The 20620-nt window shown below is 41.2% G+C and overlaps 1 protein-coding gene across 3 annotated transcripts in view; it reads right to left on the bottom strand.

Moving 5' to 3' along the window:
• FMR1NB (FMR1 neighbor) overlaps positions 1-20620 on the bottom strand; it is a 307469-nt gene that overhangs the window by 43620 nt on the left and 243229 nt on the right. The window lies entirely within an intron of this gene.

Below are 20620 nucleotides of genomic sequence, written 5' to 3'. Positions count from 1 at the left end.
GATGGTGGAGCTCCCATCCCTAGCCCTCACAGACCTAGAAACAATGTGGAGATTTTTTCTTACTAAGGTAAATGGACTTCTGAGAGAGAAACCTCAGGAAATTCCAGGAAAGGTCCAGGTGAGACACCAGTGTTTGGTATTCAAAGTCAAGGATGTTGTGATGCATATAAGTCAGATCATTATGCTATACACCTTAAACTTATGCAGCGCTGTGTGTCAATTACATCTCAATAAACCTGGGGGGGAAAGACCCGAACCAAGGATATCAATAGCAAGGAAGAGACTTTAACACATACACATCCAGGAAAAGGCAATAAGCTTGGGAAAGGTCTCAAAGGCAGTGACACTGGCCTTCAAGTATTTGAAGAGTTCTTAGTGGAAGCTAGGGTAGACCAGCTCTGACTTATTCCAGCAGGACCACTAGGGAGAAGGGCTGGTGAGACAGATTTGATAAGACTGGGTTGTTCCAATATGTAGTGAGGGCCCCACTATTGAATATATATGAACAGAGGCTTGATGAACAATTCTTAGGGAAGCTGGGAGATAATTTGTTCCTTTGGAAAATACTGAGCTAGTTCAGTGTCCTTCTACCTCTAAGATGATATTAACCCAATGACTCTATAACAAGCTAGAGAATCCGTCATTATTATTTGATTATTTCAGGAGGCTTCCATTAGGCTTTAATTCACCTTATGGATAATTCCACACCAAAAAAAGACGAACTAATCAAAGTAATAACTGCAACATATTTTATATCCATTAAGGCACAGTTATTCATTCCAGCCTAAATTACTTTTTAAAACAAGTAAATAGTCTATAACTAGTACTGGGATTATACAAAGAGTATATGCTATTTGCAGATATGTGCAGTAGGAGGAAGAAAAATATGCCCTAATAAAATTACAGCTCATAAGTTTCAACATTAAAAACCCTGATTTAATTTTATAATCCATCCTTATGAAGTCACTGAAGATTTGTAAGCTTTTGCCTAATGAGGATCTACAGTATAATGGTCATAGTACTCTGAGGATGGAGGGGCGATGTACCTCGAAAAACATTTGAAAATCCATTTAATTATATCAGGCCCCATGACAAGCATTTATGAATGCACACATCAAAGACTAGAGGTGTGATTTGGGATCACATATCATCAGCTGAGCAGCAGAAACAAAGCTGAGTAAAATTCTGCTTCTCTTCTCCAATGAGCAGGACTGTCTCGGTTTAATTCAAGTTTTGGTTTTCTTAAGGTATAAACCAATGGTGCGGTACTATTTCAGTCAAATCAGATTATTGCCTAATTTCTTATCTCAAGTCCTTAGAATTTTGCAAACGTAGCAGACAGGCCATACATATTTCTGTAGAGACCCACTGCAGACAATAGAGACTCTGTTGTTAATCCAAGCAAAGATGCTGGGTCCAACAGCATCTTAGGTTTCCCACACGCTGCTGTTTGCACCTTAGGTGTGATAAACTGAATACTAATTAGGTTTTAACACTTGTAATTAGATGGTTTATTCATGCTGTTGTAATGTACTCCTCCTTTCCAAATTTGGTTTCACAGTTGTCACTTACCAGATCATTGCCTGAGCTTTGGTGGCAATACTGAGAGCTTCTTACTGCCTCCATCATTGGCCAATGCTTACTTGTTGAATGAACAAACTCTCCAGAGTCCAACCACTTCTGGGACTGCAAGAGCCTCCTAAACTAGTCTTGCTTCTTCCATCCTTGATCACTTACAGTCCATTCTCAACACAGCTGCCTCTTAAAATCAAAGTCTGATCACGGCCCTCCTCTGCAAGGATTCCTCCAGTAGCTCACCATTTCACTCCTCTGTAAGGCCTGAACTAGAAGGTCCTGTACAGCCCCACCCCTCCCTTCTCTCTGTGATTGCCTCTCCTACTCTCTCGTTCATCCGCCCTATCCCACTCACCTAGGCCTCTTGGTATCCCCTCGCCTAGAAAGTTCTGGCCAAAGCTTTTGTACTACTAGGAATGACCTTCTCTCAGATATCAGAATGACGAACTCCCTCCCTCATGTGTTTCAAGTTTTTTCTCAAATATCACCTTGACTACCCTAGCTGAAATGATAACACTCACCCTATTACCCTGCTCTTTTTTATACTTAGGTATAAGTCCAATTTAAAAATGTACAGAATCTATATTCTGAAAACTGAAAAGTGATGACGAAAGAAATCAAGATACCTAAAAAAATGGAGAGATGCACTATATTCGTGAAGGGGAAGACTACACAATACTAAAGATATCACTGCTCCCCAAATTCAAATGCAGGTTTAACACAATTCCTAGCAAAATCCCAGCAAGACTGTTTTGTAGATATAGACAAGAGGATTTAAAAATACATACGAAAAGGCAAAGGAACTAGAATAGCCAAAACTAGTTTGAAAAGAATAAGGTGGAGGAATCATTCTACTTGATTTTAAGACTACAAAATCTTACATTTCCTAGTCTTAAAGTACTGTAGCTAATTACTATATAGCTACAGTACTCAAGACAGCATGGTACTAGCAGACGGATAAATACATAAACCAGTGGAACAGAGTAGAAAACCCAGAAATAGACCTACACAAGTATGGCCAATTGACTTCTAACAAAGGAACACACGTATTCAATGGAAGAAGTATAGTCTTTTCAATAAATATTGCTGGAGCAGCTGGATGTCCATAGGCACAACAAACAAACAAACAAACAAAATCCCCTCAATCTAAACTTCATAGCTTAGATTAGCTCAAAACAGATAATAATATAAATGCATACCATAAGAACACAGAACTTTTAGTCCTTAGGAGAAAAATCTTCACGACATAGGGTTAGGAGATGAATTGTCAGACATGGCAAAAAATGATAAATTGGACTCTGTCAGAATTAAAAAATCTTGTTCTGTCAAAGACACTGTCAATAAAATAAAAAGACAAACCAGAGATTGGGAGAAAATGTCTATAAGCCACAAATCCAACAAATGACTTGAATCTAGAATATGTAAAGAACTCTCAAAACTCTATAGTAAGAAAACAACTACTTAACTACTTGAACTGAAATGTCACCACAAAGGATAGAAGCAAATGAACACATGAAAAAACATTGCTCAGTCATTAGGCAGATACAAATCAAAACCTTGGTGAGAATCACTACACACCTATTTAGCATGGCTAAAAATTTTTTTAAAAAAGACAATTGATGTACAAAGGTTGTGAAGTAACAATTCTCATTCATTGCTGCTGCGAATGTAAAATGCTACAGTCACTTTGGAAGACACTTTGGCAGTTTCCTATAAATTTAAAAATACGCCTTCCATACAACCAACAATGTCACTCTTAGATATTTGCCCCAGTGAGTTGAAAACCTATGTACACACAAAAACCTGGATGTGGATGTTTATAGCTATTTTATTCACAACTGCCAAAAACTGAAAGGGAAAAAAAGATATCGGTCAAGAGGTGAATGCACAAATTGTGGTCTATTCACCAATGAAATATTATTTGGTGATAAAAAAAAAGAACGAGCCCTTAATCCACACAAAAACATGGATGAATCATAAATGTATTTTGTAGAGTGAGAAAAAAAGCCAGACAGATTACATGTTGTAGGATTCCATTTATATGATATTCCAAAATAGGCAAGAATTGAGATATATCAAACATCAGTGATTGTCAAGGGTTGGGGTGGGAGGGGGGAATTAAGTGCTAACTGTTCTCTATGGTGCAATGGTGGTGGACACATGACTGTATTTTTCAAAATCCACAGAACCATATACCACAAAGAGTGGCCTCTACTGTATGCAAATTACGAATATCAAAAAAGATTTCAAGAGAAACTAGGATGGAAAGCAGATCATCACAAATGAATCTAACTATATTACAAATGTATACCATAACCTTGCTGAAAGGACTGGGGGGAAAAGCAGCTGACCTAAGTAACTTTGGAAAACAATATTTCGAATAGATGCTGCAAGGCTAAAGACAAACAAAACCGTATATAAAGTATATACTCCAGTTGGTAGATTTGTTTCTCTCAGGGATACAGGTCCACGGTTCTGAAACTACTGACTGAACAAGTAAGTGAATGGATGGTGGATGGATGAGGAGAGCTAGGTTTCTCACAGTCAGAGAAAGAACTTACAAATAAGCGAGGTGGGAAGTGAGAAGAATAAACCCTATGGTGCTGGACTGGAGTCAGAGACACCAGCATGAACTCATATACATGTATACGTGTACATATGTGCATACAATATACATATAGAGAAATAAGTGCTTGTATTGGTTAGTATATACATATATATGAATATTAATATATATCTATATCTCCTAGTCTAACTCCGTCTGCTGAGGGGGCCTAAAAGCAGTGAAACTCCAGCAGCAATGAGCACACCCTGCACCCACACTGTAGTTTATAAATATCATTCTCAAATCAAAAGAGCCAGTACTTCCTGGGGAAACGATAATTCTAGGGCTGTGGCAAGGAGAATGCAAGAAAAAGGATGAGGACATGTTAAAGGGACATAGAAGCCAACTTGACAGAGTTCTCAATTGCCAAAGCTAGAATAATTTGAGCAAGAAAGTAAATAACTATATAATGGTAGTATTGGAGTATAACCCAAAGCATGAACTAAGTATCCATGGGTCCAGACTGATCTAAATAAATGACCATATAAATAAATAAATAAATAAATAAATAAATAAGAAAGACAGGCGATATCGTCTTTACAGGAGTATTATCAATAATAAATGTACAGGAGTTCCTATTGTGGAGCAGTGGAAATGAATCCGACTAGGAACCATGAGGTTGTGGGTTCGATACCTGGCCTTGTGCAGTGGGTTAAGGATCCGGCGCTGCTGTGAGCTGTGGTGTAGGTCGCAGATGTGGCTTGGATCTGGTGGTGGTGTGGCTATGGCGCAGGTTGGCAGCTGTAGCTCCGATTCGACCCCTAGCCTGGGAATCTCCATATGCCACAGGTGTGGCTCTAAAAAAGCAAATAATAATAATAATAATGAAAATGTACAAGGAATGAGGGAAATAAAAAGCTACCATTAGAACCCTGCAGCAATAATTGCTGCACATAGGATCCATTGGTGAATGCTAAAATTAGCAGGCAAAATTTTAAGTAGAAACACAATAGTTATATAGCTTTTCCTAAGTTCTCCTCCCAGATATTGATTAATTACTGCAGTGCCTTTAACATATGTTCACAAATTTTTTGATACTTCTCCAGCCAGGACATGGAGCTTAATTTTCATCCCTCTCATGAGTGTGAGCTGGGCTGTATGACTGGCTTCTAAGGAACGGAGTATGGAAAGGGAAAAATAGTTATTTCACAAAGGATAAATCTGGAAGATACCACCTGCAACAAGAGATCAAGTTTAATAGGATGAGAAATAAGTCATGTTGATATCATGTACCCCCTACTATGATGTAATGAAAAATCAGTGACTCCAGTCTAATCACAAGAAAACATAAGACAAGCCCAAACCGAGAGAGATTTCACAAAATAACTGACTAGTACTCTTCAAAACTGTCAAGGCTGGAGTTCCTCTTGTGGCGCAGCAGTTAACAATTCTACTTCAGATCCCCAGCCTGGTGCAGTGGGTCAAAGGATCTGGCATTGCTGCAGCTGCAGCATAGTCACAGCTGTAGCGCGGATTCAGTCTCATTAGGGCCAGAAACTTCTATATGCTGTGGGTGCAGTCAAAAAAAAAAAAAAAAAAAACTGTCAAGGTCACATAAAATGAGGAAAGACTGAGGAAGTGCCCAGATTACAGGAGAACAAGAAGACATGAGCAACTAAATGCAATGTGGTATCCTGGATTGGATCCTGGAACAGAAAAAGAACATTAGTGGGAAAAATTGATGAAGTCCAAAAACAAGTCAGTAGTCGAGGGTATCATATCACTGTTAATGTCTTAATTTTGATAAATGCATCATGGTTTCTGAGATATGAACATTAGAAAAAGCTGGGTGAAGGATGTACTATTTTTACAACTTTTATTAGTACAAAATTTTTTCAAAAGAAAATGTTTTTTAAAAGCATACTGAAAATGTTAAGTGCTGGCAAGGATGTGGAACAACTGGATTACTCATTGCTGGTAGGAATTTAAAATGTTACAGACACTTCAGAAATCAGTTTGACAGTTTTTCATGAAATTAAACATATATAAGACATACAATTCAGTAATTAAACAACTAATTATATTACTCATGAGTATTTAGCTCAGAGAAGTGAAAATGTATATCCAAATAAAAACTTGTACATGGATTTTTACAGTCATTCTATTAATAAGAGCCCAAACTTGAAACAAAACCCACCTGTCTTTCGATGAGTAAATAATTTTTAAAAACTATGGTATATCCATACCATGGATTACTACTCAACAATACAAAGGAATGAACTATTAATACACAGAACAATTTAGATGGATCTGGAGGGATTTATGTTAAATGAAAAAAGCCATTCTCCAAAGGTTATGCCTTGCCATATATGTATTTTTATGACATTTTAATGACATTGTTGAAAAGACAAAACTAAAACTAATGATAGAGAAGGGATCAGTGGTTGCCAGGAGTTAGAGCTTTTGATTCTATATTTTGATTGTGATGGTAGTTATATGAATTTATAAATGGTATAAAATTAATAGAACTATACACCAAAAGAGTCAATTTTACTATATGTTAATTCTAAAAATAAAAAATAAAAGCCATACACTAAAGTTTGTTGTACTTTATACATTACTGTATCTATATTGTAATTCAACAGAAAGTGAAGAAATTCCAAAAGTATGTAAAACTTATGCCATATTTTAATGTCCACATTTGAAATTAAAGGTAAGTGATAAAAAAAAAGGTAAGTGATGAAAATATATAAAAGCCAAGTACACGGGGCTACGTTAGTATTTCTCCTACTGATTTCTACTTAATGCCTTGAGCGGACTGCAATACTTTGAAATGTTTATACTTGCTTTTGGCCCAAAGTGTTGTCAACGTTTTTAAATGTTCCATATAAGCATGAAAAGCATGTACATTCTACAGTTGTGCATATTAGTATTTTACATTCAGTTTATTAGGTCAAATTTGTTTAATGTATTGTTGAAATATTTCTCTATTTTTCTTTAAGATAAGAGTGTACATCTCATTGTCATAAAAGAATTACTTGTAGGACATTTTTAGGCTGAAGATGAAGGTAGTTTCTTCTAGAAGGATCTGTGTACACTTCTGTCAAGTGCTTGGGGCACTATGAGCCCAAGACCACCTTCAGTCATGTTCACAGATTGCTATCTCTTTGACAACCAGGGCAATGACAATCCAGGCTACAATCCTGTGTGGGAACAGGCCCATGACCACTGACTTCTCAGTGACAAGTTTTTTTCTCTTATTTCCAGTGCTTCTAGCTTCTATCAGAGGCTAAGCCTTTGGGGTCCAAACTTAATATGCAGGAGAGTCTTTTATTAATCTCCCCTCCTCCCACCCTAGATTATGGCCCTTCTGTCTTTGACTCCTGGCACCTTCCTGTCCCCTTAGCCTGTGCCTTAACCACGGAGATTTTTGACCTCCTGACCCTTCTCTGGTGTCCCATGCCTGACCTCTGTTTGAAAAACCCAGCTCTTTCGTTACCCGAGGGGCGGCCATTCAGCCAGGCCTGGATGAGTGTTGTGACAGCTTTGCTCTTCACTCATTGAGTCACTGAGGTACAAGGATATTCAAATATTGAAACTCAAATATTGAAATTCAAATACGATTCTCTGCATCAGCTGAAGTGATCAAGGCAACAGTGACTGCGCTTATGTATTACTTTCCTGGGCCACCATAACAAAGTACCACGGACTGACTGGCTTAAACAATAGAAATGTATTATTTCCTCACTGTTCCTTAGGCTGGAAGTCCCAGATGAGGTTGATGGGGTTGATTTCTTCTGGGGCCTCTCCCCTTGGCTTGTAGATGGCCGCTGTCCCCCTGTGTCCTCGCATGGTCTCCCCTCTGGGTCTGACTGCCCCTCTTCTTATAAGGACACCAGCCATATTGGATTAGAGCCTATCCTAATGACCGCATTTTAACTTAATCACTTCTTAAACACCCTATCTCCAAATACAGTTATGTTCAGAAGTACATGGGGATTAGGACTTCAATGTGCAAATTTCAGGTGAACATAATTCGGATATAACCACTTCTATCCAAACCAAGGAATTCTGTGACCTGCCTATGTTACCACACCACTCTCACCAACACAAACGAGTTTCCCTCTGTACCACCCAGGTTTTGGCAATAAGCAACTTTACCTTGAACAAGCATGCTGTGCCATCTGCTTCCCAAGGCGAGTCTTGTTGTTATGAGAGAATTGGCAAGCTTCAGTGCAAAAGTTTGAGTTCTAGATATTAAATATTTAAATATTAATTTGTTCTTTGAAACGCTCACCAAAGTTATCAGTATGTTCATTCCAAGTCTCATAATTATATTTAATATTCACTAATGAAATCAACAGGGTAGGATTGTACCCTCAGTTCTTTGGTGCTGAGCATAGAATCTCTCATTTTGTTCCCCTTGTCATTATTTCTCTTTTCCTCCAAGTAGTTCAGCGAACCGTACAAGACTGTAAATATTAAATCCTATGACATGCTTAATTGACACAATATGGAAAAAATGCTTGTGCCACTAGCTATAAATGACATCATATGCTCTGGCGGAAAGATATTTCAGTGGGAAATAATGTAGCAATAATACAATACACCAGTTACACTGAAAATGGGAAGGCATTTGGCTGACAGAAAAAAAAAATTGTTTTGCAGCACGGAAGTTTTGATGGAGAAATTGACTTTAAGTAGGCTTAACAAAGAGGGGGTGTGTGTCAGCACTAACAATTGGTATTTCCGTATTTTTATCTAACATTATTCATGGCTTCAAAATAAACATTTTCTGTTTCTTCCTGGATCACAGAAAATAAGTATGATAAACTTCTCAGGCTCCCCAAGGAAATAATAGCTAACACTTATTGAGCACACCTCTGCCAAGCAAAGCCTGCATCAGCTCATTTCACTTGCAAGTCAATCCTGGGAGGCAGGTACCATTCTTTTCCCCAGCGTATCAATAAGAAAACTGACGAGGCAGTTTGGGTGATTCTCTCAAGGTCACAGCACTAGGAAAATAGAGGAGCTGGGGCTTGACCTCCACTCTGACTCCAAACTCCATGTTTTTAACCACCATATTTAACCTCTTCTTGACCCCACATTTCCTCAAGTGTACAATGTATAAGATACAAATGAACACCTTGGCAATATTAAGGAAATACTATGTCTGGAAATATTAGGGAAAAAATAAAGCTCTGTGCAAATAGGCACAGATGTTGATAAGCTAACTAGGAGAAAAGCAAACTCTCATTGCCTGCCATGTACAGGCACTAGGAGGTTTTGTTGTTTGAGTTCTTCATAGGCTGGCAAAGCTGGAAGAAAATACTTTACTGTTTGGTAACTGAAATGGCCTAATTTACTGAGTATTAGTTAAAAGGTACTACACAATGGCTGGGTCTAACAATTGTTAGGGAAGGAACACTTTAGAAAAGTTGTCTTATAATCAATACAGCTTATTCTCTTAAAACACTGAGGAGCACTTTCAACTATTTTCAATGTCACACTAAGTAATAACAACTGGGACAAAGAGAAAAGAACAAGATACTGCTTAGGATCTAAATGTTCCCAAACTGTTGCATTGAAACACAGAGATGCAGAGCACCTTTTCCTTTATTTCTTTTCAAGGAAAGAGACACACTGACTGGCGTGGATTGAAGATTTGTAAAAATAAGTAATATGCAATGAAACTCTTGCTTTGGTTCCTCTGCCTACATCAGGGTGTGTCAATGAAAACAGCTGCAATGCACAGGAGTGTACTGAAGTAGACACTGCAGATTCCAAACACGGGACAAGTCATTGGGCAGGAGAGTCACAAGACCTGGGTTCTAACAAAGGTCCTGCTATTGACAATGAGGGATTTCAGCCAGCCATTTCTCAGGTCTCAGTTTCCCTACTGTAAACATGGAGCATTGGACAAAATCACCTGTCCAGGCCATTACAGCTCAAGTGTGCTGGTCCCCTGGGCCCCTCTCTGCAACCTCCTTCTAGGAGCTAAGCTTTCTGGGACTAGTTGGAGAGCTTCTACCCTGTGCCCAGATGTGACAGAAAGGCAAAAGGAAGTGCTTTCTTTTGGCAACTGGCACTGAGGAGAGCTCCTTGTCAGGGAGGAATGTATTATTTGACTGTTTAATGGTCTCATGAACACATGTTTCAACAAAGCAAGAGAGCTCTCTCACCCGATGAAAACAACCCCTATCGCTGAGAGAGATGGCACATTATCAACAACAGCAGTTTATTCTGGTATCAGCGCTAGCCACTCAAGCTGAGCTTAACCGTCTCTCCTTGAAATTCCCTATCTCGTCTGATTTTCACTTTCTGGTTTGCTATCCTCCCATTGTTCTTTTGCACAGCGTGGGAGCTGCTTCTGATTTTGTTTGTTGCCATAGGAATCGACCTTCATGCAGATATGCCAGTGCCACCAACTCACCTGCTGCTCCTTCGAAAGGCACCAGAGGCCAGGCCTAGGACATGATCTATGCTGAAATCATGGCTCAGGGCTCCAGGCGGCCACTCCCTGGTGTAAGGAAAAGTAAGATTTGCAGGGCAATTTTATTTTTCAACATAAAGACCATCCGTGTTTTCCCCATCCTCCTGAAAACATATATTCCAGAGAGATAGATAGAACAGTGATTCTCAGTTGAATTTGCAAATAAGGAAATCAGGGCACAAAGTCTTTATACAACTTGACCAAAATCCCACAGAAAGTTAGTGGCACTATTCAGGCTCAAATCCAAACTCTTCAGTTCAGTTCTATTTCCTTCTCTTAGATCACTGTCTCTGACTCCAGGTTGTTTAATTCTAAGACAAGGGCAACTTGTTGCTGCAGACAATTAGGGAAGTGTCATAGCCTAGTTCAGGAGCCAGCAAACTACAGCCAAAGTTGGTTCCCCACTACCTTTTTAAGTAAAGTTTTATTAGAACACAGCCATGCCTATGCATTTATGTATTCTCTATGGCTGTTTTTGCACTGTGACAGCAGAGTTGTGTAGCTGTGACAAAGACCATGTGGCCTGCAAGACTGAAAATATTTACTATCTGGCCCTTTACAGAAAAGTTTGCTATCCCCTGGCCTAGTGGATAAAGAGTTGGATTCAAGAAGTCACACGGACCAAGATTAGAACTGTAACCCTGCTAATTTGAAGTTGTGTTACCTCAGAAGTTTCTTAACCTTCCCGAGCCTCAGTTTCTCCATATGTAAAATGGGGTATAATAATTGTGCCTGCCACATAGGGTTGTTGTTTATCCATTAATAAAATTAAATGAGGTAATGTGTGCTTAGAATAGTATCTGGCAGAGGATAAACTATCACTCAATGGTAATTATTATTATTTCTGGGGAAAATCAGGCCCCCTTTGCCAGCAGGTTCTCTTAGTTAGCTGAGGTACATTCAACCGGCCTTCCAAGAAGCACAAGACTGTAATAGATCTGGTGCAAAAACCTAAAAGCCAGGGGCTGCCTATCCCGCCTTGCCATTCCTATCCCTGACTGCCCCACACCCCTCAGGCAGGCCTGCTAAAACTAAACCTACTTCTGATCCAGCTTCTGAGCTTGATTATTGTTACTTGGGCCCTTCTCTGCTAGTTAAGGACATTTGACTGCTGCTTCTGCTTGGACACTGTTGCTATGCTTGGGATTTCTACCCCCAGTGGATGTGAGCAAAGTGTAGCCTGCGACAGCAAGTAGAATAAGCATTGAGAGTAGCGAATTTTGGTGTAGGAATGGGACTTAAGCCACAGATTTGTTGTGTATGTCCCTTTTGTGCATGTTTCTGGATTTTTGAGTTACCTTAGTGGTACAGGATGACTGATTTCTTATGTTCTGCGCTTTGACATCAGAAATAGGTCATTCCAGCTGGTTCAGAGGCTCCATGTGATGAGTTATGAGCGAGTGTGGCCACTGCTGTCCTTGATGTTGCCCACAAAGGTTGGGGTTTTCTCTAAACTTCCTGAACCTCTCTACTAGCCCAGCAGGACATGATCTAAGCCAATAAACAGCCCCATCTTATCATCATCATCATCTTTTTTTTTAAGGTTTTCCCCATTTGGAGCTATACATTTCCAAATATTTCACCATGTCAAATTGCAATGAATTATATGAATAACTTTCTTTACTAACTGCATTTCTGAAGTAATAATTAATTAAACATTCTCTTTAAAAAATGAATTATAAAAGGATCAGGTAACTCCCCATCAGTTTCTGGTCAGTGTGAAATGGCTTCAAGGTCCTCACCTGAAAAATGGGGGTGGAGTTCCCATCATGGCTCAGCAGAAATGAAACTGACTAGCATCCATGAGGACACAGGTTCGATCCCTGGCCTCGCTCAGTGGGTGAAGGATCCAGCACTGCCGTGAGCTGTGGTGTAGGTCGCAGATGCGGCTTGGATCTGACGTTGCTGTGGCTGTGGTGTTGGCCAGCAGCTACAGCTCCGATTCAAACCCTAGCCTGGGAACTTCCACATGCTGTGGGTGCGGCCCTAAGAGACCAATAAATAAATGGGGGTGATGATAGTCACTATCTCAGGGTTGCTATGACAATTCAATGAACTGGTACTTTCAACTCATCTTCACATCCATCAGAGCTAACCCATCCTGAGCTCTCACTGGAGTCCAAAGCTAAAACTGATGGACTCCAGAAAACCTCACCCCAAGGTCAAAGCACTTGTGGCTTTGGCTGCCTGCACAGTCCTAGGGGGATTATACATAAATTCTCTGTTGGGTAGGGAGCATTTTTGTTTGCTTTGCTTTGAGAAAAGCAATCCCCCCATTTCTCCCCTCTAGGTGTCTAGGGAATTGATCTACACCCTTCTCAAGCCAATCTTTTAAGGCTCTTCAACTTGAGGTTAGAAAAACAAGTAGTATTTTTATTCCCCATGACACAAAGACAAGCGCCTTCAATTTGTCCTAAAGTGCCTCCTTTCAGTTTCAGGATGTGTACAAGGAGTTCCAGGAAGGAAGTTGTTCTTTCATTTTAGCATCCTGGGATTTAATGAGTAAGTGCAGGATGATCTATTTATATCCTTTAAGGGGGGAGGTGGCAAGCAGGGTAATTAGGGGCACCAGCTTTGAGTCATGCAGACCTGGCTTCTGGCCCTGGCCCTTTCACTCTCTGAACCTCTGTTTCCTCACCACTGAAATGCAGATCATGACAAGCCCTAGCTGGTGGGCTGGATGTGGGGAGGACACGAGACAGAGCACACACCACAGCAGGAGCAGCCCGAGCCCAGAGGAACCACAGACAGGGGAGTGGAGAGAACTTCCTCCTCACCTGCGTGCCCAGATCACCTCCCCTCTCAGTCTTTGCCTTCTCGGGCTGACAAGGCCAGACCTCCCGCTGTGCCTAGGCAAGAGCCCAAGGATGGGCTGGTGTCTTGGTTAAACTCAATTCCTTTTCTTCGGGGAAAAAGCCGGAATCCGGGGAAGAGAGGAAAGTGAACTAACTACACCTAACACCGTCCTTGTGTGATCCAATTCCCACAGCGATTGCGGTGTCAGTTGATGGTCCCATGGCCCTCTCTGGCGGTACTGGAGGGGCATTTCTAGAGGGGCATTCCCGCACAACCCTCTCAGCTTCTCTGCAAGCTGGTTTCATATAAGGCCTGGTCCAGCTTCACACTGGTGCTCACATCACTCTGGAGAAGCTGAAGCAGGTGTAGAAAATTCACAGCCTGTTAGGCCTCAGGGAGGGTCACATTTTCTGTTAGGTTTCTCTGTGAAGCTCGCTGCTCGGAGCAGGTGAGTACAACATCAAGGCTAAGCCATCCCAAATAGCCTTTTCTCTGCCAGGCCCACGTGGCGCCCTTCCTGCTGGACCCCCTGCGTGGCATCTATATTATGCCCGGGCATTAGTCTGCTAGGGCTTCATAACATACTCCTACAGATGGGGCCTGAAACAATGGACATGTATGGCCCCCCAGCTCTGGAGGCGGGAAAGCTGAGAGCAAGGTGTTTGTTGGCAGGGTCGCTTTATTCAGACGCCTATTGTCTTGACTGTAGAGGGTCGCCTGCTCCCTATGTCTCCACGTGGGCTTCCCTCTGTGTCTGTGTCTGTGTCCTAATAGCCTCTTTGTATAGACACCCATCAGATTGGAGTAGGGCCCACCCTAATGATGTCCCTGGACCTCATTTACCTCGTTAAAGACCCTGCCTCCAGATACAGTCACATTCTGAGGCCCTGGGCTTTTGGACTCCAGCATATAAATTGCGGGGGGGGGGGCGATTCAGCCCATAACAGAGGGTGTGCCCACACACAGTGAGCCGGGGCTCCCGCCCCCAGGCTAAGTGCGGAGCCTCCCATGGTCCTGCCGGCCCTTGGAAATACTAGTTTCGTCCCCGCCCCTCTCCCCCCTGCCAAACGGAGACCTTGTTCTCTTGTTCCTGAAGCTTCCACTACGGCACTCCCTCAGTTTCCCCAGCTGCAAAAGATACACAACCAAATGGCTCTGGGGTCGCCCAGTCATGACCCCCTTCTGACCTTTTCCCTCTGAAGAACAGGCTGGCTCCGCCTTGCTTTAGGTCCTGCAGACTTGAGCTCAGCTTAAAGTCTCCTAGGACTTACTTAAAAAGTGCAGGCACACTGGACATAGCAACTGCCAAGCAAGGCACAATTGAGCTTTTCCAGGACAGCATCAATTTTCAAAAATCCAATCTTTGTCAGACCACATTTGCAATTTTGCTTCTCAGTTTGGGATTTGGGAAATGTGGTCACTGTAGGTAGGAACCTACCTCTTTAGAGGTATAGGCATAATCATGTATAATAATGTACCTCCCTAAGACGTATAATGAATGACAATTAAGATATTTACATTACGCACATGTGCTTTCAGCCCCAGGACTCCAACTCAAAATGCCAATTGTCCCTTCACATAAAATGAGATTCATGACAAATATTCCTAGAACTTCTCGCAAGTGTTTTCTTTCAGCTCTATGAAGTACAAGGAGAGAGGCTAGAATCAGAGTGTGGTTATATTACCTATCCTGAATTTTCCAGGGAGACCAAGTTTCAGAGTATGTGCTCCAGTTTGGGGTTGGGAAAAGACAATCATCTTCATAATTTCAAAAGTAAATGAACAACAAGATTTGGTTAATTCACTTTCTAAAGAATCAATCCACATTTTTTAAAGAACCTACTGGGTACACCATATAATGATGACCACCGCCTTTTTTCATTTCCTGTCGACCATTTTTCCCTTCCCCTTTCCCTCACCCTCATCGCCAAAAGGAAAATCTCAAGTCACCTTTGGCTACTTAGGTGTTTAATAATGTGTATGTGTGAAGGTCTGTCACTATTTTCCCTATTTCCTCTATGATTCAGTATGTTTAAGGACCTGATACCATGCATGGCTCTAATAACCTTATTATCCTTCTTTAGATGGTGGGAGAGAAATGCCTAATATTCACTTTAGAAAGGCAAAGAACCTTCTGGAATGGATAACTTACAATGCAATTAAACAGACCTGGGGAATTCCTCTTCTGTGCAATTGATGATGCCTGAGGCAGGGAGAGCTGGCTGTGGGCTAGGAGGAAAGAGGCATTTCTTTATCTTTTCCCTCCAACATTTTATTAGAACATTTTCAAGTCTATAGCAAACTTGAAAGAATTTCACAGTGAACAGTGTTCGAGTGTTTTGGAAATATAAAAACCACAATCTCCTTTTGGTTTTCCTTAGTCCACTCTGACCGGGCGAGCTTGGGCAGAGGCATTTTGTTCTCTGTCCTTCTGAACAGTATGCACCTAAATGGAACAACTGTTTGTAATGTGAACTACTCATATCTACCTCCTCAGCAAATGAATGTAAATACAGTATGTTTCTTAAAATTTCCAAAGGTCTTTGCTGTTTAAAGACCACTAGTCACTCCCTTCCCCTGTCCCGTGGCTGCCCTCCACTGCCTGCCCCAATTCCGGCCCACCCGCTTGTGTATCCCGCCTCCCCTTCCAACTCAAATGCCAATCGTTTGGGAATCTGAAAATATAGACTACAGGGAATTTTTAGTTGCTACCTACCAAAGACAGTTTAATGAAGCTGGATGAATATTTTTCAAGCAAATGTCATAGAGAACATCAAGCAATCTGAGGTAACCTTGTTAGACAGAGAAATATCTGTCTTCCCTTTTATTTGGCTCCTGATTTCTGTCAAGCTTGAATAAATCATAACACAAGGTTATTTCAGTTCTTCCTGCCACAAATGCAAGGCAGATTACTAAAATTATGAAATACAGGTGGTAAATGTACTTGGATGAGACTGGAGTCTGTATCAATTGGTCGCCATCCAAATGAGTCAGAACTCTAAAGGAGATAGAGGCTACTCCCCAAAATACTCATTTTAAAGGGTTTATTCATTTTGAACAAGTCCTAGCTATGCATCTGAATTGGAAAATATGTGCGTATTAATTATAACATTTATGATACAGAAGGTAATCATAGCTTGCAAATTCTAGGCTCTTTAATTCAAAGACTTCAAGGAACTTTACAAGCATCAATTACTTCTTTCAACTCCCCTGTGAAGCAGACAGGTCCCAGTATATCCATTTATATTTATTAACAACTACTCTACAAACTCTTTTTTATTTTGATTTTAAAATTTATCTTGGATGTAAACTATCTAGTGTGTACATATGATAATATTTTGCATGTATATAACACCTTTGTTCTAAGAGCTCAGCGTACTTAAGACTTTTCTTCACCAAAGCCTTTGAGGTCAATAGGAAGAGGCACTTTTGCTCTGGACTTCTAGCTGGGAAAAGAAAAGAGCAGAACTTGAGTTACACTGGCCCACAGCACCTAAGTGAGAGGCTGAGATCCACCTTCTTATTCCAGAGAGCAGATGAGGCAAAAACCAATTCCTGCCAGGAACCAGTTTAAGAACTATATTCTCTGTAAGTGAAACTCTGAACCTGAGGAATAGTCATTACTCTTCTGATGGTAGCCAGACCTGAGCTGGGAAAAATCTAGTTTTCTCATTCTAAAAAAGAGTGCTTCAAGAGAAATAAATTCCTATTCAACTACTACAGGAAATACCAAGACAAATTGTACATGGTCCCAGCTCTCCAGAGCCTTCTCAAATATCCCCTGAAAGAAGGAAACTCTGTTGATGGGATACAGTTTATGTCATGACGTGAGGGTGAAGGTAAAGGTGATGTGGCCCAGGTCCCCCACAGGCTTCCTCCAGAGCCCTGTCACTTCAAGGAAAGAAAATCAGCCCAGCGTAACGCTTCTTCAGGCCCTAGTTTTAACGAACAGGATTGCAAGATTCCCTCCAAAGCCCCAGACAAGTCACGATTTCCTTGTCTCAGTTTCTACATCATCTTAAAAGGAAGTAACAATCTCCCAGGGCACTTTGTGAATATAGATTCACAATTAGCAAACACTTTGAAGATTATAAATGTTGTACAGTATCGTGTACTCTTAGTCAGAAATTCTGCAAGGCTTAAATCCCTACACATTTCTTATCCTTTATAATGCATTGATTCCCTTTAGGGTGATTTGAAATGAAATGTTTATTTGACTCTCATCCAATTCTAGGCAGACAAGGTATTTCTCATTAAGATCCAAGATAAAATGTAAATATTTCTATTACGCATTTCTTTATCTCTATGCTAAATTTAAAAATCATGTGTTGTATTGAGTCAGAACCATAAAACCAGATGACAGTTTACAGATCAATTCCAATGCTCTTATTTTACAAATGAGGAAATTGAGGGCCAAAGAGGGGAAAGGATTTGTCAAGGGTCAAATAGGAGGATAACGACAGTCTTCTTGAGTCTAAGTTCCATGCTTTTTCCAAAACAACACTTAATCGTGTTCCTTAAATGACAATAAGATAACCTTTTATCAGAAGATGCAAATTTTTGATATTTTGCACACACACTGATACACGTTCACATGCCATCAATTCGTTCCTCCCCGTCTCCTCTTTTTGACCTTATACCCTGTCCCTTCATAGGCCTTGCTTCCTTTGTCGCAAAGACCAGCAGTGAGTGCCCTCAAGCTCCACCCAGCACATCCACATAAATACCTACTCTTACTTGTCATACCCCCCACTTCCTTCCCAAGGGTAACAATGCTTCTGGACTCATCCCCATAATACCTTGCTCCATCGCCGATACCTTCCCCTAAGCATATAAAGATATTCAAGTCTCATCAACTTTTGAAAAAACTTTCCTTAATCTGAATCCCCCCACCCCCCCACCCCCGCTTCCAGCTTCAACCTTGAATATTCATCTACCTGCTGGTCTTCATGTAAATATCCCACAGACACCACACATTCAGCTTATCTAAGATTTAAATCATCCTCTTCACACTCAGACTTTCTTGGTTCCCAGCCTGCCCTTCCCAGCAAGTGACCCCACTGGGCTATTCCAGTTAGAAACCTGGGACCATCCTTGATTCCTTCCTCCCCCTCAAGCTCCTCATCTAACCACTCAGCTTTAATGAGATCATGCCCTTCTGCTTCCCTGGTGGCATATGGCACTTGCTACTTAGGCATCACTTAGGAGCTTGTTTGAAATGCAAATCACAGGCTCCATCCCAGATCTGTTGAGCCAGAATCCGCATTTTAACATGTGGCTCTCATACACAATAAAGTTTTGGAAGCTTTGCTTTAGGTAGTGTTTGTAAAGCATACAACTGCCTCCATCTTTGACCAATCTCATCTGGTATGCACGCACACTTGCTCTCATTCTCCAGCCACACTAGCTCTCCATCAGGTCCCTTGACTCCCCATGCTCCCTTCCCTCAGAAGGCTTGTACAAATGCTGTTCTGGTGGCTTGGAACTCTCTCCTTCCTCCTTTGCCTGGATAATTCATATTTGCCTTTCTGACCTCAACTCAAAGGTCATCTGTTCTTTGATCTCCTGGCCAAGGAGTCAACAGATTTTCTTATAAAGGGACAGAGAGTAAATATTGTCAGGTTTGTAGGTTGTGTAGTCTCTGTTGCAACAATTAGACTCTGCCACTGCAGTGCGAAAGCAATCTCAGATGATACAAACCAGTGGGGGTGGTGGACTTCTAGTAAAACTTTATTGGCTAAAACGGGTCCCAGACTGCATAATGGCCTGAAACTCAAGGTTTGTGGTCTCCCATTCTAAACTGGGACAAGACTCCCTGGAATCCGATGTTGCAGCCCCATGCATCTTTTCTTCAGAGCATTGATCACAGTTTGCAGTTATACAGTCATGAGTAACTTTGGAGTCATCAGTATATTCAAACTATTTTAAGCCACCAGGCCGGATGAGATCACCTAGCAAGCAGACATTCATAGAAAAGAGGAGACGGCCAAGGACTAACCCCAAGGGTAGTCCTATGATTAGGCACCTGACGGAGGAGGAAGAATCTGCAACAGAGACTGAGAAGTTAGTGGATGGTTTGAGTAAAAGCCAAAGAGTGAGGTGTCCTGAGAGTCAATTGAAGAGTATGTTTGAAGAAGGAGACAGTGACCAAGGGCACCAAATGCTGTTGCTTGATGAAGACTGAGCCATGACCACTGGACTTGACACCAAGGGAACCAACCACTGGTAGTTCTGACAGGAGTAGTTCTAGGGGAAGAAAGCCTGACTGTAGTGGGTTCAAAGGAGAATGGGAGGAGTAGAAGTGGGTTCTTTAACAAGTATAGACAACTCTCTGGGTGAGTTTTGCTGTTACGGGGAGCAGAGCCATGGGACAGCAGCTGGAGGAGGATGTAGGGTCAAGGAAGGGTTTGTAATGATGAGAGATACTGTAGAATGTCCCCATGCTACAGAAAAGACCAATAGTGTGACAAAAAAATGATGACAAAGAAGAGCAATGGAACAACAGCAGGAAAGAAGTCCCAGAGCAGGTAAGGGGCATGGAATCTAGGGCAGCACTGGAAGGGCCAGCCTGGGCAAAAGCACAACTGCTTAACCCAGTGTGACAATTTTACATGCAATGTGGCTGCACCATGGTGCCCAGACATTTGCTCAAACATTATTCTGTGAGGGTGTTTTTGAATGAGATAAGCATTTAAATCAGTAGACTTTGAGTAAATAGATTATCTTTCATCCAGTCAACTGAAGGCCTTAAGAAAAAGACTGACCTCTTTTGAGGGAGAAGGAATGGTCCTTCCAGACGGCCTTCAGACTCCAGCTGCAACATCAACTCTTTCCTGGGTCTCCAGGTCACCCAGCCTGCCCTGCAGATTTTGGACTTGTCAGCCCCCCAATCATATGAGCCCATTTCTTAAAATAAATGTCTCTCTCTCTCCTCTATCTAGAGATACATAGATATATAGATTATATAGATTATATATACATAATTATGCATATATATACAAATATACACATATATTTGTATATCATTACATATATAGTATACACACACACACACACCCTATCGTTCTGTTTCTCTGGAGAACCCTGACTAACATCCAGTACAATGGGAGAGGAAGTGAGTACATGGTTCAGGTACAGGTAGTTGGGGAGAGGTAGTTGTGGAAGCTTGAAAAAGTTCTCTTTGGCTTGTTTTCAGTGAAGTCAAAAACAAG

The sequence above is a fragment of the Sus scrofa genome, chromosome X, assembly GCF_054392235.1.
Source record: "Sus scrofa isolate SSC_HxYL_T2T_F1_AM1 chromosome X, Sscrofa_HxYL_maternal_Yorkshire_Landrace_v2.0, whole genome shotgun sequence".
Taxonomy (NCBI): domain Eukaryota; kingdom Metazoa; phylum Chordata; class Mammalia; order Artiodactyla; family Suidae; genus Sus; species Sus scrofa.
Note: the sequence above shows the minus strand (reverse complement) of the source record. Positions and strands in the feature narration are given on the sequence as shown.